The 16,051-nt window shown below is 47.1% G+C and overlaps 1 protein-coding gene and 1 long non-coding RNA gene across 2 annotated transcripts in view; one reads left to right on the top strand and one right to left on the bottom strand.

Moving 5' to 3' along the window:
* The first annotated feature begins 3,440 nt into the window (after window positions 1-3,440).
* Window positions 3,441-16,051, top strand: part of CGN (cingulin) — a 68,205-nt gene continuing 55,594 nt past the window's right edge. The window contains exon 1 of the mRNA XM_083590963.1: window positions 3,441-3,551. The gene's annotated coding sequence lies outside the window, so the exon portion shown is untranslated. The remainder of the gene's footprint in view (window positions 3,552-16,051) is intronic.
* LOC310752021 lies at window positions 9,989-11,839 on the bottom strand. Its single transcript, XR_014542796.1, has 2 exons — window positions 11,378-11,839; window positions 9,989-10,288 (listed from the first exon to the last, which is right to left on the bottom strand). It is a non-coding gene; the product is annotated as an uncharacterized lncRNA (long non-coding RNA).

Raw genomic sequence — 16,051 nt, 5'->3', positions numbered from 1 at the left:
CCTGGGGAGTTGTGTGTTTGCAAGGCCCAGGGCAGAAAAGCAGACCAGGTTTCTCCACCACCGTGAAAACACAGGCTGGTCCAGACCGAGTCATACCTGTTCTTTGCCCACCTCTGCCCTGTCGATCCGGCTGTTCTTTTCCGCCATTCTCCGCTGCTGCCTGGTGCGGAGGAAGAGGCCCTTCGGGGGAATGCAGTGGCGGCAGGTGATAAAATGGTCAGCGCAAGGGAAGGAGACAGGCCCGACAGGAGCCCAAGGTGAGAGGTGGCGTGCCGTCTTTGCATTGCCGCCTGGAAGGGGAATCGGTGAGGTGAGCTCTGCATCCAGTTGTCAGGAGCGGTAAGGCTCAAACCAGACTGTGCAAAGCTTCTCCGCGGCTGTGCCAGCATCACCAACGGTGTAGAAACTGAAGGGAATGTGATGGGTCCAAATCGAGTGATCCAAATGTTCCCTGCTGTTGAGCATTATCTTCTTATTTTCCCCCTCTGTGTTGACAGGCAAGTGACCATGGTGACCGGCATTTGTTCTGTTTGCCGCAAAGGGTTGCATGGTGATTCTTGCCAAGCTTACCTGCAGCAGACTAGTTTCTGGACTGAGCTGGAAGCACAACTTCACTTTGACACACACCTTCCACATATTTTATTTTAGAGCTAGTAAGAGTAGGAACTTCCCAGGGTTAAAGAGAGCATCTCCTGTATTTGTGGGCATGTTGTTGATGATGACGACAACAACAACAACAACAATAACATGTATGCATACTCCGCCCATCTGGCTGGATTTTCCCAGCCACTCTGGGTGGCTTCCAAAAAAAGATTAAAAATACATTAAAACACCAGACAACAAACAACAACAACAACAACAATTTATTATTTGTATCCCGCCCATCTGTCTAGGTTTCCCCAGCCACTCTGGGCGGCTTCCAACAAAGATTAAAAATACATTAAACATCAGACATTAAAAACTTCCCTGAACAGGGCTGCCTTCAGATGTCTTCTAAACATCAGATAGTTGTTTATTTCCTTGACATCTGACGGGAGGGCGTTCCGCAGGGTGGGCGCCACCACCGAGAAGGCCCTCTGCCTGGTTCCCTGTAACTTCGCTTCTCACAGAGAGGGAACTGCCAGAAGGCCCTCGGAGCCGGACCTCCTTATTTGAAGGAAGCAGAGCAGGAGCTCAGAACAGTGACTCTCACAGAGATGCAACAGGAGTTTTCTCCTCTGACGGTGGCTAAAGGTGCCTTGCGCCTCAGTCGGGAATAATGGACTACTCCAATTGCACCTGACACATAACAGCGCAAAATTAGGTGTTGCTGGTTTGGTTGGCGCGGAGGCTGGAGCAGAGAATGAGAGGCAGTGGATCTCTTCCTTCGTAGTGCTGCTGTTACTCCAGGTAGCACACAGTAGAGGGCTTTACAGGAACAGGAGACACAAAGGAGGTGGAAGTTAAATCTCTTGACCAGTTTAGGTCTGTTTCGTACTTCGGGAGCATGAAAGCTTTCGAGCTACACAGAACCCTTTCGCAAGGCAGAGCGGAGCGGCCTGCAGCAATCTGAAATGGAAGTGCAGCCAGTTGCAGTTGCTTTGAACTTGTCTAGAAAAACAAGAATAAAAGGTTAGCAGCAAATAATGAAAGGATGATAGACTGCTGAGCCTGTGGCATAGCAAACAGAGTCTCAAACCTGGGTTGCAAAGACCTGCGTTCAAATCCCTACTCTGTTATTAAACGAATGAGAAAAGCCCTGGGCAAATCGCTGTCTCTTAGCTTAGCCTCCCTTGCGGGGCTGTTTTGAAGCCAAACTAGACTGGCACCATATGTTTGCTGCCCTGAGCTGTTTATTATGAACTGTGAGCAGTGAATAATAAACATTGCACTTTTGTATACTGTATATATCTTTAAAAAACCCTGAAATTAATGACCGGTTGAGCCAGGAAGTGTCAAGAAGAATCTTAAATCTGGTTACAGTTTAGAGAGGAGAATTGCCCAGGCGGCCGTAGCTGGAGACGTCTCTTTAAACTTCGGCTTTCCCCATCAAGGATCTAATCTGATCTCCCCGGCGCCCTCAGATGTGGCTCACGGCAATGTTTTCTTAACTTCTGGGCTCACTACCCAAAATCAAATCGACATGCTATCCGAAAGGGGTCAGCCACGGCCATGTCTGAAGCGCTGTTTGTTTGTTTGCAAGAGGGTTGCAGAGATCATGCATCGATCTCAAGCGGAAAAGGCTTCGTCTTCGATGGCCTCATCCCTCTTGGGGAAGAGTCTCCCTCGCCAGTGCCAGTTGTCCTGAGATACTCTTTGCCCGGACATAAGAAGTTCGGCTCGAGAACTTTTTTTGCAGTCGCCGATGCAGCCATTTTCAAACAGGGGGTCAGGAACTGGCGTCCCCCAAGTCAAACCCGGCTTAATTAAGACAAAATGTCGTTCTGGCCTCGTGGAGAGCCACCAAGAGTCAAGGAAAGGGGCATATGAGGGAACGGAGCGGGGTTCTTCTTCACCCACCAACCCTTCTGTTTTTGACAGGCTGGTCATCCTGACCACACGTCAATCTCCTAGCTGTGGGAATTCGGCAAGGCTTCAGTTTTGACCCAGGCAGCGGCCCAGCCAGTTTGTGAGGCCAAGATCCAGCCTTGGAATATGCAAAACAAAAATAAAGAGTTCCATGGAGCATGTCCAGAGTGCTTTCTCCTCCCTCACCCACTGTAATTTGACCGTGTGTTGTTGCAAAATGACAAAAGGGTCCTGTGTCACCCTGAAGACCTTTATTAAGCCTCACAATTTTGACTTTTTTAAAAATAAAAAATGGCCTGCATTTTAAAAATGGATTATATATACAGAGTCGGTCACAACTGGACCTAATGGTCAGGGGTCCCTTTACCTTTATATATATATACATATATACATGTTTATGTATTATACTGTATACGTATGTATATGTATACATATATGTATACATGCATATATGTATACATATGTATGTATTCATATATATATATGTGTGTGTGTTTGTGTGTATAATATAAATGGGCCACACAACACAGCTATCTTTATTTCCAGTTTTTAAAAAGATGCTTTCTACACTTAGCCAAAACAAAAGCTCTATGAAAACAACAAATTAAAAAAAATAAAACGCCCTTTCTTCTGAAAGGCCAAGGCCTGGCCTGGTTGCTAAGGCCGAGGCAGCCTCACTGCCCGGTTGCTAAGGGCTCCTTCCAGCCCCGCCCCCTCGCCCGAAACTCGGCGGCCATTTTTTATCCTCCGCTCCATTCCCGCCCGATGACGTGCGGACGCTTATGCCACGCCCACCAGGCTCGTGGAAGGGGAGAAAGAAGAGCGGGGGGGGCGAAGGGGAGAAGGAGGGGCGTGGTCGCCCGGGGAGGGAGGGGCGAGCGAAGGGGCCGGGCCTCCCGGAGCGCCGGAGCCAATGGGGAGCGGCGTGGGCGTGGCCCCGGCGCCTGGCTCAGGTAACAGGTTGCGCCCGCCCGGGCAGAGGCGCAGAAGGTGTGAGAGAGGCGAGCGGGGCAGGTGGGGGCGGCCGAGGAGGAACCAGGAGGGTGAGTAAGAGGGGAAAAACCCCCTTTTTGCTCGTGAATAAGGCTCTCTCCTTCCCTTCCCAGCCTCCTTTTGAAAGCAGCGGTCCCAGCCGTGCGCCCCACCCCATTTCCTTTTATGGGTATCGCCCCCCACCTTAGTTTCTACCCTTCCCCTGTTCACTGTCCCCAAGCGAGGACGGCCGCTCTTTTCCCTCCGCCCAGCGGCTGCTTTGATTTGTGGGAGGGGGTGGTTAAGGTGCTGGACCCCCGCTTTCTCATTTTTGCCCTTCCTCAGACCTCCACCTTAGCTACTATATCTCCTTTCCGTCCCGGGAGAGTTTGTGGATTATTAATTATTATTAATCATTAATTGTTAATTGTTATAAGCCCTCCAGCTGCTATTGATGTCCCCCCTCCCCGCTGCCTTTTAAAGAATTACTATGTTTCCTTGGAAAGAAATCCACGCACTCTCTCTCTTTCTTGGCCCAGCTGCACTCTGTTTGGGGTTTGTACTCCTCTTCAACTTTTTCAGAGCCAAGACCCCCTTTTAAAACCCAAACGTGCATTGGATTGATCCGGGAATTGGATTGATCCTGCCCACCCTCTCCAGTCCTCAGGGGACACTGTCCGTCTGCGTCTCCCCAACTTAAGTACCTACCTAACACTGATTTTTATCACTGGGATTTCTGGGTTGCATCCAGCGAAGTTCCAATTTGACCCATTAGAATTCATGGACTTGCATTAGTCACAGGGGTGGACTTTGGTAATCTGGTGCCCGAAGCAAGGACAAATTTGATGCCCGCCTCTAAATATTTATTATTTTCACAATAATTCCTTTTTTCCTGTATTGTTTTGTGCCCCCTCGGCTCAGCGCCCTGTGCAGGGGAAGCACCCGGGTTGCCCCAAATCTGGCACTGTTAGTTAATTTCTAGAGTGGAACTAACATTGAATACAATCCTCTTGGTGCTGTTTCTGGTTTTATACTCCCACCATCTAGGGGTGTGGTACACCATTTGTGATAAATACTTCCTGTGTGTGTACACACACACACAGAGTGTGTTTATGGTCACTATTCCTGCCCCCACAATCTGTCACAGCCTGACACTTTCTCTCTCTCTCTCACACACACACACACACACACAAAACACAATTGTAATCCTGATTTTCTGCCCTGTGCACACTGAATTCCCCCTACAGCTACACCCCATACCTGGAATTTTGCTCCCCCTCGTCTCAAATCCCCCCTTCCCTTCCAAGATTGCTGCCCCAGGGTGGGGCTGGGCTGCCTCTATCTTCCATTCTGGCTATATTTTCCCATAGTGGAACACCTTTAAAAAACGCCAACTGAGATAACTCTGGGGAGGAATTCTTTGCTGGCATGCTGCTTTCTGAGCGGTGTGGACTGGCCTCTTTGTGGGGCTGGCTAGCAAGAGCCGGCAGAAATTCCAGGAGCCTAAATGTTGATTCCTGGTTCTGGTGCCTGGGAACTTTGAAATCCTTGCTTGGTTTCCTTCCACGTAAAGTGGGAATAGGGATTGAAAGTCTTCCTTTACATTCTTTGGGATTTGCACCATGTTATTTGATCACATCTTGCGTCAACGTAGCTCTGTTTGTGTGATGGGTTGGTGCAGGATAGCAGGAAAGGAGGTGGTGTTTTCTGCTGTCGTAACTATAAACGAACCCAGAAGGGCTGGAGGTGGTTTTAAGTTAGGTGCTCCTTCAGAATACTGTGGAGGCAACCCACTAGTGGGTTTTCTCTGGTGTAAATCAGGACTGCACTGGGAGCCACAAACTTCATGCGTGAAAGCTGCTCTGAGGCTGCCCTCTTGACCAAGGTTGGTGTACACAAGATGTCAGCCAAAAGCTGTATCTTAGCCCGTCATTCCTTTTGAAATACTGTATTCTGCTGCAGCTTTGATCCAAATTGAGGAAAAAGAATAACCTAGCTGTTTTTTAAAGCTGGTAGTGTATATTCAGCCAAAAAGGGACTTTGATCCTGGAAGGGGGTCTGTTTGTGTTAGCTAAGGCTTCAAACTTTGAGCAGTTTTGGGGATGGTTTATTTTGATGCGATGTGTATGGCATTGGTGACTGATGGCTCCAAAAACCACCAACTCAGGATAAAATCCTCCTTTTATTAGCTCTCTGGTCATTGCACTGTTTTACTGAAAGGGATGCTTTGATTGTGAAGGCAGGCCTGTCTCTCTCTTTTTCCTGCTCCAAGCTTGCTCTTCAATAAATAACCTCCTGATAATGTTCCCATGCATGTAAACTAAAGGGTAGCCTTTTTAGAGTCACATTGGTGTTGGCAATTGCTATAAGGTAGGAGGCGCAAAATGAGTACTGTAAAACTAGATCAGGCTTCCTCAACCTTGGCCTACAACTCCCATGATCTCTAGCTAGCAGGACCAGTGGTCAGGGATGATAGGAATTGTAGTCTCAAAACATCTGGAGGGCCGAGTTTGAGGAAGCCTGAACTAGATGAGAGAGATGTGTGCAAGCCTATGAGCATCACAGAACTCTTTGGGTGGAAGGGAAGAGTAACAGACTGATGCATTTATGCGCATAAACCACAGTAGCTCAGAGGCCTGAAACAAAATGAATTAATCCAGCACCCCACTTTCCACAGTGACTAGAAAGAGGGCCACAAAATCCCCCCCCCCCTTTGCCTGACTTGCAGCATCTAGTTTTCAGAGGTAGTGTGTCTTGGAAGATGGCGGTGCCATTCCCAAGCGTTATATGGCTACTGAGAACGGGAGAGTTTTGCTAGATTAGATCAGGATGTCCAAGTTATGGCAATCAGAGGTATACTGTGTCCAAACATGGAGGCTCTATTTAGACTTATCTTCCATTAATTTGCCTCTCTCTCGGGAGGTTTCCTGCCTGGCTCCGTAATAATCCCTGATTGCAAGCTCCAAATCCCTCCTCTGTTATTATGATTATTATTATTCATTTGTTGCAGCATTTATATCCTGCTTTTTCTCCAGGGATCTAAAGATGATGAACATAGTTCTCCCCTCCATCTCCGTTTTATCCTTACAATAGCCCTGTGAGGTAGGTTAGACTGAAATGCAGAGACTTGGCCCAAGGCCCCCCAGCGAGCTTTATAGCTGAATAAGGGGATTTGAACCCTGTCTTCCCAGGTCCTAGTCCAACAGTCCTTACCACCGCACCTGGGGGATCAGGGTTCAAATCGCCCACGCACAGCCTCTTAGCTTAACCCGCTGGGTCTGCACAAACCTACCTAGAAGGGTTGCTGAGAGGATAAAACAGGGAGATCCTTGGAGGAAAGGCTCAAGATACATAAAACGAATAAAACAACTTTCTTCCTATCCAAGAAGCAGCATAGGGTTCTTTTTTAAAAACACAACCCTGCAGTTAAAGGCAAAGCTGGTGGTGTTCCTTTGCCCCGGGAGGAAGGGATTAAAAGAGGCCTTTGACTACGTGACCTTTTGGAATGCGAAGGAATCCTATTATAAGTCGCTTTGAGGTGGGGGTGGAGGAAGGAAGTGACCCCAGCTATATCAGCAATGCAAAGATTTGCTCTCTCTCTCTCAAAGGATAGGGAACCTGATGCCCTCAAGGTGTTGCTGAACTATCATTCCTGGCCATTTGGCTGCGCTGGAGATTTGGAATCCCAACAACATTATATATGGTTATTACATTCATATGTACACCACATTTTCCCAAGGAACTCAAGGTGCTCGTCCTCCCCATTTCATCCTCAACGACAACCCTGTGAGGTGGGTTAGGCTAAGAGATTCGTGACTGGCCCAAGGGCACCCAGTGGCTGCGTGGGGATTCGAACCCTGTTCTCCCAGGTCATAGTCCAACACTCTAGCCATTTGTACCACTGGCTCTGGTACAAATGGCAGGCCTCAGGTTGCCTGATAGAGCAAAACTTTGCATTGCTGATAGATGGGAGTCATTTTCTCTCTCTATTCCCCCCCCCCCACTTTTTCTAACTAGAAACAACCCCCCTCACCATGAAGCCCCTCTGTTGCTAAATCCTGTTGTGGTCATCTCTGCCCCCCCCACCTTGTCCCACTCCCAAATTTGCAAAAAATTAACTGGCTTTTGATTTGGAACAGTTTAGGAAAGTTACAGTGAAATAAGATTTCAGCCTTAAACTGCTATCCTAGGCACACATACAGTCAACATTATTGGGGCTTACTTCTGAGTAAGGATGCGTAGGGTCAAGCTCTCTCTCTCACGCACGCACGCACACATGCGCGCGCGCACACACACAGAAAGTGAACTACACACTTGCATTGAAATTGACAATTGCTTTCCCGTCACACTGCCCCTTCTTACAATTAAAATTTAGAACGACCTTCTTGGTGCGATACATCTTTGCATTGAAAAACACAGCTGCTTTTGTGAAATCTATCCAGTGGAACCTTGGTTTCTGAATTTAATCCATTCAGGGAGTCTGTTCGATTCCTGAAACAGTTCGGGAACCAAAGCGCAGCTTCTGATATAAGTCTGGTGCTTTTTTTCTGGGGGTGCTCAAGAGTACAGAGTACTGGCAATTTTTCTTTCTAGGCAAAAAGCACTGCATAAGACCTCCTGAATTCAGCCAGGCTTCCTTCCACGTAAGTAGGGTTAGGATTGCAGCCTTCGTTCCAAAGTGACTGCAAAATTCGTCTTTTCTCCGATTTTTGTATGTGCTTGTAGGAATTTCGACCACCATCCTCTCTCTCCAGGTATTCAGTTTGAGGTTTCCTCTTACACCTTCAGGGTGTATGTCCTCCTCTCTCCCTTCCATCACCTGATTGAAACTAGAGTAAAGGCTGAAATTGTAGTTTTCCCCATGAATGGAGAACAATATCCCAGTGTCTGGGGCTGCTGCCTTTAAGTTGCTGGGGGTTGCGGTTTCTCGCATCCATCTGGGAGACCTCATTGCTTAATTGGCTATTTCTGCAAAGAATTTGCCCATTGTCAAATCCTGTTTGGATAAAGTAAGCGAGGACGGGGGTGGACTTAGATCTAGCTAAACCGCTGACCTTTTTTCTTTTCTTTTTTGAATAAAATAAATAAATCCACAAGGGCCAGCCCCCTGGAGATTTCGGCTTCAGCAGGAGCTGCTGTCAAAGGTCAACGGCCGAGAGGGCAAACGAAGGGCGATCGATATCAATTCTTGCCCTGCTGAGAGGAAGGGCTTCTAAAAATATATAAAAACGAACCAACGTGGCTAGCGAGTTCAAGTTTCTAGGTCCTGTGGCGTTAAAGAAACAGCCCCCTCCAGATCCAGAATCCTAAAATCCTGCTGAAATCTTTTATATTAATGTCCTGACACATCACTGGTTTGCTAGATGAGATGGGATGGGGCTGTTCTGTGGGGAATGCAGGTCCAAAGTGTCTTTATACCACCACCTTAGGCATCCTGTATGAGTCATACAATCGGCACACACTCCTTTTAACAAGAGTGGCTGGGGAAACCCAGCCAGATGAGCGGGCTATAAATAATAAATTAAAATAATAATAATAATATTATTACAGTGGACGCTCGGGTTGTGAACGTGATCCGTGCGGGATGCAGATTCGCAACCCACAGCGTTTGCAACCCACAGCGGCGTGTCTGCGCACGTGCGAGTTGCGATTCAATGCTTCTGTGCATGTGCAAAGCATGATTTAGCGCTTCTGCGCATGTGCGACCACCGAAACCCGGAAGTAACCCGTTCCAGTACTTCCGGGTTTCGGTGATCCGTAATCCAAAAAAAGCAACCTGAAGCGTCTGTAACCCGAGGTATGACTGTATTATTAAATAATTTAAATGAAAGCTTGGTATGTTGTGCCTCATGCCTATGGTGTACGTATAATAATAATAATAAATAATAATTTATTATTTATACCCTGCCCATCTGGCTGGGTTTCCCCAGCCACTCTTCTAACAGCTTCTAACAGAATATTAAAATCCAATTTAATATTCTAACAGAATATTAAAATCCAATTGTCTATTAAACATTAAAAGCTTCCCTAAACAGGGCTGCCTTCAGATGTCTTCTAAAAGTCTGGTAGTTATTGTTCTCTTTGATACCTGGTGGGAGGGTGTTCCACAGGGCGGGTGCCACCACTGAGAAGGCCCTCTGCCTGGTTCCCTGTGATCTCACTTCTTGCAATGAGGGAGCCACCAGAAGGCTCTCGGAGCTAGACCTCAGTGTCTGGGCACACATAGATTGGCAGATAGTCCAATCCCTGGCATACCCACGAAGGGCTGGAAAAGATTTCCTGCCTGAAACCCTGGAGAGCTGCTGCCAGTCCGTGTAGGCAATACTGACCTAGGTGGACCTGTTTTCTGACTCCGTAGAAGGCAGCTGCTACCTGCATCCCTGTATGTAGCATCTATGTTTTTTTTTCTGTACGCATCGTAGAGAATATGTCTGATCATTATGTGAGATTACATCCCTCCTGGGGGGTGCGTCTCCAAAATCGCTTGCTAAAGACAAGACCCCCTGCATGCATCTATCTTGGTGAGTTTATTTTGTTAATCTCTTCGGTGTCAGTCTTGAACGTTGGCATGAGCTGAACCCTGCACCTCCCTTCTGTAATGCGATGCCTTTAAAATTTTAATGTTCCAACTCTCAAGTGGCAGTTTCCACGGCAGGCGATGATAACCTGAGCCCTTTGTGAGTTGTCGAAAATCTGAATAATTCCACTGTTCGCCTGCAACCTTGAGTGACGGGTCTGGTACTTCTGGTTAAGGGCGGTGTCCGAATGTCATACTTTCAGGGTGTCGCCAGCTGAAAAGTTTAGCCACCTGTCAAGAAACGGAGAGGTGATCGAATTGAGGTCACCTGCTGGTCTTTGCGTTGACCTTGTCACAGATGCGTCATTTGAGAAACCTTGTTCCTGTCGCAAAAGTCCACCTCCGCAAACACCCCTGGTTTAAAATATACCCATTTCACAGATCGGAAGGCAGTGGCACCCAGGGACTGGCATATCCCTGTCTCTGATAATAAAAACGCTGTCCTTATTTCACCTCTGGGGAAGGTGTTGGGGATTACTGCCCTAAAAATAAAATAAAATGTAAAGTTCGCTCACGGTTGCTAGATTTTCCTGCTACTTTCCTTGATATAAAACCTCTTGCGTGGGGTTTGGCTGCATCATCGTGTAAGTGTGTGTACACCTGAGGAAAATATTCAGAACACACCTCCCTTTCCAGATAGCACATTTTGTCGGTTCTGTCATAATCACAGCCAGATTTGTAATGTTGTTCATCCCCTGACAATGCAATCCTATCCATATCTACTCGGAAGCAAGCCCCACTGAGTTCAATGGGACTTGCTCCCAGGTAAGCCTAGGATCGCAACCTCAGGATTGGCTGCCAAGTTCTCGAGATCCTGGTGGGAAGAAAAACCCCTTTTATACTGGCTTCACAGTCCAATGTTTTGGCAAAGAAACTGACTTTTATTTTCTTCCCAAACTAATTTCACCCCCTTTCCCTTATCCCACTCCAACCTGTTAGGCTGGTTTTTTGCTCCTGTCCCCACCAGGTTCAGGTTTCTGTTGGAAGAAAGTATTTTAAAAAGTCCTCTGTATGTGGTTAAAAAAACACAACTTGGCTGCTGTTCGTGTCTCCAGGTTGGAACAGTGTGTGACCACAAAATGGTGGGTGGCTTTTTTAAAAAGAATTGTTGGTGGTTACATTATATTATACTTTTTTTATTTTAATATTTGCATAGCCTCATCTGTTGCAAGGAGCCCTGAGTCTTTTTTTTTTTTTACAGAAAGAGGCTTTAAATAAATTTAATAATACTGAAACTTAACTACAGAATTTCCCACTCTTCCATTTTCGCCCAGAAACCTCCCCCAGCCACAAATTTGAAATTAAATAGCTTCAGCCTACCCCGCAAGGTTGTTGTGATGAGAAAGCTACTCCCTCCACCAACCTGAATGGCTTTCGAAGGGGTGTAGGCGCTGGTTTTTGGCCATGTTGACAGCTGGTCCCAGACCAGGAAGCTGGGGTTTAGAATGCCCTTTTCCCGGGGGTCAAAGCTCACCTCCTTTCCCCCATTGAAAGTCTCACCTTTGCAAGACGCTCTTAATTGTCGGCTGGGATATTTTGGAGTGGGCGGGGAAGGAGTGATTTTTTTAATGCTTTGATGGCGCACACTCTGATGAACGCTTCAGGGGCATCCGAAAAAGCAGGAAGCAATTTCTATGCATTGTTTGTTTCTCTTTGGGGAGCGTGGCTTATGATTAACGACGCTCGGGGTTTTGTTCTTTTTTTGCTTTCCTTGCCTGCGGAAGGATAAAACCTGAAATGCACGCCCAGCACATCCTCCTAAACCAAGGCGGGGAACTGTTTTCAGGCTGAAGGGCTGCATTTTGGGTGGCCATGTAAGGTGGGGCTCTTAACTCCTGGTTTGGGATTCCCCCCCAAAATATCTGAGTTCAGTGAGCCGCTGGGGATCCATGGCAGGTCTGTACCAGACATCGAAAGCATACCCTATGCACATTTAAAGGCACTCCTGTCTTCCACTGCCTCCCGCAGTTTGGTCAAACTCATGCTGGTCCCTTCGAGAACACTTTCCCACCATCTCGTCCTCTGCCGTCCCCTTCTCCTTGCGCCCTCCATCTTCCCCAACATCAGGGTCTTTTCCAGGGAGTCTTCTCTTGTCATGAGGTGGCCAAAGTCTTGGAGCCTCAGCTTCAGGATCTGTCCTTCCAGTGAGCACTCAGGGCTGATTTCCTTCAGAATGGATCGGTTGGATCTTCTTGCAGTCCATGGGACTCTCAAGAGTCTCCTCCAGCACCAGAATTCAAAAGCATCAATTCTTTGGCGATCAGCCTTCTTTATGGTCCAGCTCTCACTTCCATACATCACTACTGGGAAAACCAGAGCTTTAACTATGCGGACCTTTGTTGGCAAGGTGATGTCTCTGCTTTTTAAGATGCTGTCTAGGTTTGTCATTGCTTTTCTCCCAAGAAGCAGGCGTCTTTTAATTTCGTGGCTGCTGTCACCATCTGCAGTGATCCCCAGAGACTACCTTACACTGTGTTTAAAACCAAAATCGCATTTGGATAGAAAGTGTTTCTCAGGCGGCTAGTCCTGGCCTTTATAACCCTGTACCTTCTTCCAGAAGGCAGAAGCTGAAAGAGATCATTTCTGGGGTGCGCACTATCCTGCGCTATCTCTGCAGCTTTCTTATGGCATCTGGAAGCGTAGATTTGATCCAAGGTGGGAGGAGAGCACCCAGTTATTCTCTCCGCAGTCTTTACAACCCTGGACAACATTATTTTTCCCCTGACAATGGTATGATGTGAACTTGTCCCCATCCCCATCTTGGGCAAGCACTAGGCCAGCGGTCAGCCATCTTTTTCAGCCGTGGGCTGGTCCACCGTCCCTCAGATCACGTGGGGGGCCAGACTATATTTTGAAGAAGAAAAAAATGAACAAATTCCTATGCCCCACAAATAACCCAGAGATGCATTTTAAATAAATGCACACATTCCACTCATGTAAAAACACGCTGATTCCCGGACCGTCAATGGGCCAGATTTAGAAGGCGATTGGGCCGCATCTGGCCCCCGGGCCTTAGGTTGCCTACCCCTGCGCTAGGCGGTCTCCTAGTTCAAGGGACAGGTTCCAGCCAGGTAAAATCACCTGAGGAACCTGCGGAGGAGCATGGCCTGAGGATGGCAGTTGTGTTGTTGCCTGGGTCGAGTTAGAGAGGTCTGAGGTCCCTTTCTCCTTTCCTAAACTCTTCTGCTGGGAAATGGCCACTGCTGCCCCTTGTGGAAGGGAGTTCTGCAGCTTAACTACGTGCTCTGTGCCGAAGTACTTTCCCCTCTCTGCCCTGAATCTTCCCACAGTCTTCAGATCCTGTGCCTGGAAAAAGCGAGAGCGACTGCAGGCCCTTCTCCTCCCTGCGTGGCAAGGACGTCCCTGCCGTCCCGATCGCTGCTATTTACCCGGGACGGCGAGTCCTTGCGCAACAGGTGAAGGGCTGCTCTCATGCCTCTGGAATTCCATTCCTCTTGCTGCACCTGCAAGGACGGATCGATGATGCAAGCCCAAGGTGTGGCGGTTTCAGGTTGCTCCCTGAACCAGCCCTCTCTAAGCACCTGCCAGCCTAAAAACCAGCAAACGAAAAAACACACACGCTGCAAAAGCCCGTCTGAATAATAGAGTTTGGGGAAGGCTGGAACGATGGTTGCCGGACCTGTGGCAGGGAGTTCCACAGGGCAGAGCCTGTGGAGAGAGCTGGTGTGCGGTAGTTGTTAAGAGTGCCGGACTTAGACCCAGGAGGAGACCAAGGTTCGAATCCTACTTGGCAACATCACTTTGGGCCGCTGCTTATATCTCAGCCTAACTTGCCTCGCAGGGTTGTTGTGAAGATTAAACGGAGGAGGGTGTGCTGCCTTGAATTGCTTTTGAGGTGGGGGGGGGAGAACAGGCGGGATTTTATTTTATTTCTGAATTTGCATTTTATTTATTTGTTAACATCCTTATATTACATCCGTAAACGTTGTCATATTCCATTACAGGACTTGCTATAATATAATTTCCAACACGTATACAAAAATTATATACACATTTTATATACCTAGAAAGAAAATGAAACAAAAAAAAGAACAAAGAGAAAAAACAAAAACAACCCCCCCCCAAATCATATACATACCAGCACACTAGACTTCCTGTCTATCCCGTTGTATATTCCTTTTTTTATAAATGAATGTACTCTTATTATTGTATATTTCTTTACATTTTATCTAATACATTCCTATACCAATATGTGCTCTTAGTTGGGAACGGGCGGGATATAAATGCAGTAAAATAAAGGCTCAGCCCTTAGTAAAGGTTGCTCAAATCTTAGGGGCCTGTGGGCGACTGTATTAAGTGCCCCATCAGATAATAATATATAATAATAATTTATTATTTATACCCCACTGATCTGGCTGAGTCTCCCCTCTGTTAGAGGATCTCTAACAGTAACAGTTAGCTTTGTCATAAGAAATAATTGTGTTGTGTTTAGTGTGTGTGTCCCGTGGGCCCAGCGGCTTTTAGTAGTGATGGCTCAGTGGAGCCTCCATGTTCAGTAGCAGCATACCTCAGAACACCAGGTTGCAGGGAGTCAGAAGAGGGCTGTACGTTGTCTTCCTGCCCTGCTCATGGTTTCCTGAATGGCCTCTGTGGGGAGCTGGACTAGACACACCTTTTTGTAGAATCATAGACTTGTGGAGCTGGAAGGGACCCCAGGGGTCATCTAGTCCAACCCCAGAAATCTCAACTAAAGCATCCCTTACAGATGGCCATCCAACCTCTGCTTAAAAACCTCCAAGGAAGGAGAGTCCACAAGCTTCCCAGGGAGTTCGTTCCGCTGTCTCAACAGCTCAAGTTCTTGGTTTTAATTCAAAATCTCATTTCTTGCCATTTAGAACCGTTAGTTCCCATCCCTGCCATCTGGGAAAACAAGCTTACTCCATTTACAGATGTTTGAAGACGACTGCTCCCTCTTTTCTTTCGTAGTCTGAATCTGCAAGCCTCTCGTCTTAAATCCTTACGACTGATTTTCCTTTTTAAAAAAGAAAAATGTAATATTTTATTAAGCTTGTTTGTTGTCGTTTAGTCGTGTCTGCCTCTTCGCGACCCCCTGGACCAGAGCACGCCAGGCCCTCCTGTCTTCCACTGCCTCCCGCAGTTTGGTCAAACTCATGCTAGCTTCGAGAACACTGTCCCACCATCTCGTCCTTCGTCGTCCCCTTCTCCTTGTGCCCTCCATCTTTCCCAACATCAGGGTCTTTTCCAGGGAGTCTTCTCTTCTCATGAGGTGGCCAAAGTATTGGAGCCTCAGCTTCAGGATCTGTCCTTCCAGTGAGCACTCAGGGCTGATTTCCTTCAGAATGGAGAGGTTTGATCTTCTTGCAGTCCATGGGACTCTCAAGAGTCTCCTCCAGCACCAGAATTCGAAAGCATCCATTCTTCGGCGATCAGCCTTCTTTATGGTCCAGCTCTCACTTCCATACATCACTACTGGGAAATTATTAAGCTTAAGAATAGACAATACAGTACATTACATCCAATACAGTCATACCTCTTGTTACATTTTCTTCAGGTTAAATCTTTTCAGGTTGCGTCCCACGGCAACCCGGAAGTACTGGAAAGGGTTACTTCCGGGTTTTGCTGTTCGTGAATGCGCAGGTGCTCGAAATGACGTCACACACATGCACAGAAGCAGCGAATCGTGACCCACGCATGTGCAGACACGGGTTGTGTTCTGCTCACGTTGCGAACGGGGCTCCGGAACAGATCCCGTTCACAACCAGAGGTACCACTGTACATACAATACATACTTTACCTATATACATACCCAATGTGAATACACCCAAGTGTTTGACTTCCAACTATTCTCATTGTGCTATTTTACATTTTGGTGGTCTATACACATTTTTATTATTTAGGTTTCCACTTTTTTTCTCTCTACGAATTTTACTATATATTCCTCTATTTTCTAGATTCATTCTATATCTCTCAGGAGATTTGTCTTGTCCATGTAGTTTTTAAGATATTCATTGA

Source organism: Podarcis filfolensis (genome assembly GCF_964270895.1).
Source record: "Podarcis filfolensis genome assembly, chromosome: 16".
In the NCBI taxonomy this organism is placed as follows: domain Eukaryota; kingdom Metazoa; phylum Chordata; class Lepidosauria; order Squamata; family Lacertidae; genus Podarcis; species Podarcis filfolensis.
This window is presented reverse-complemented; position numbering and strand designations above follow the sequence as displayed.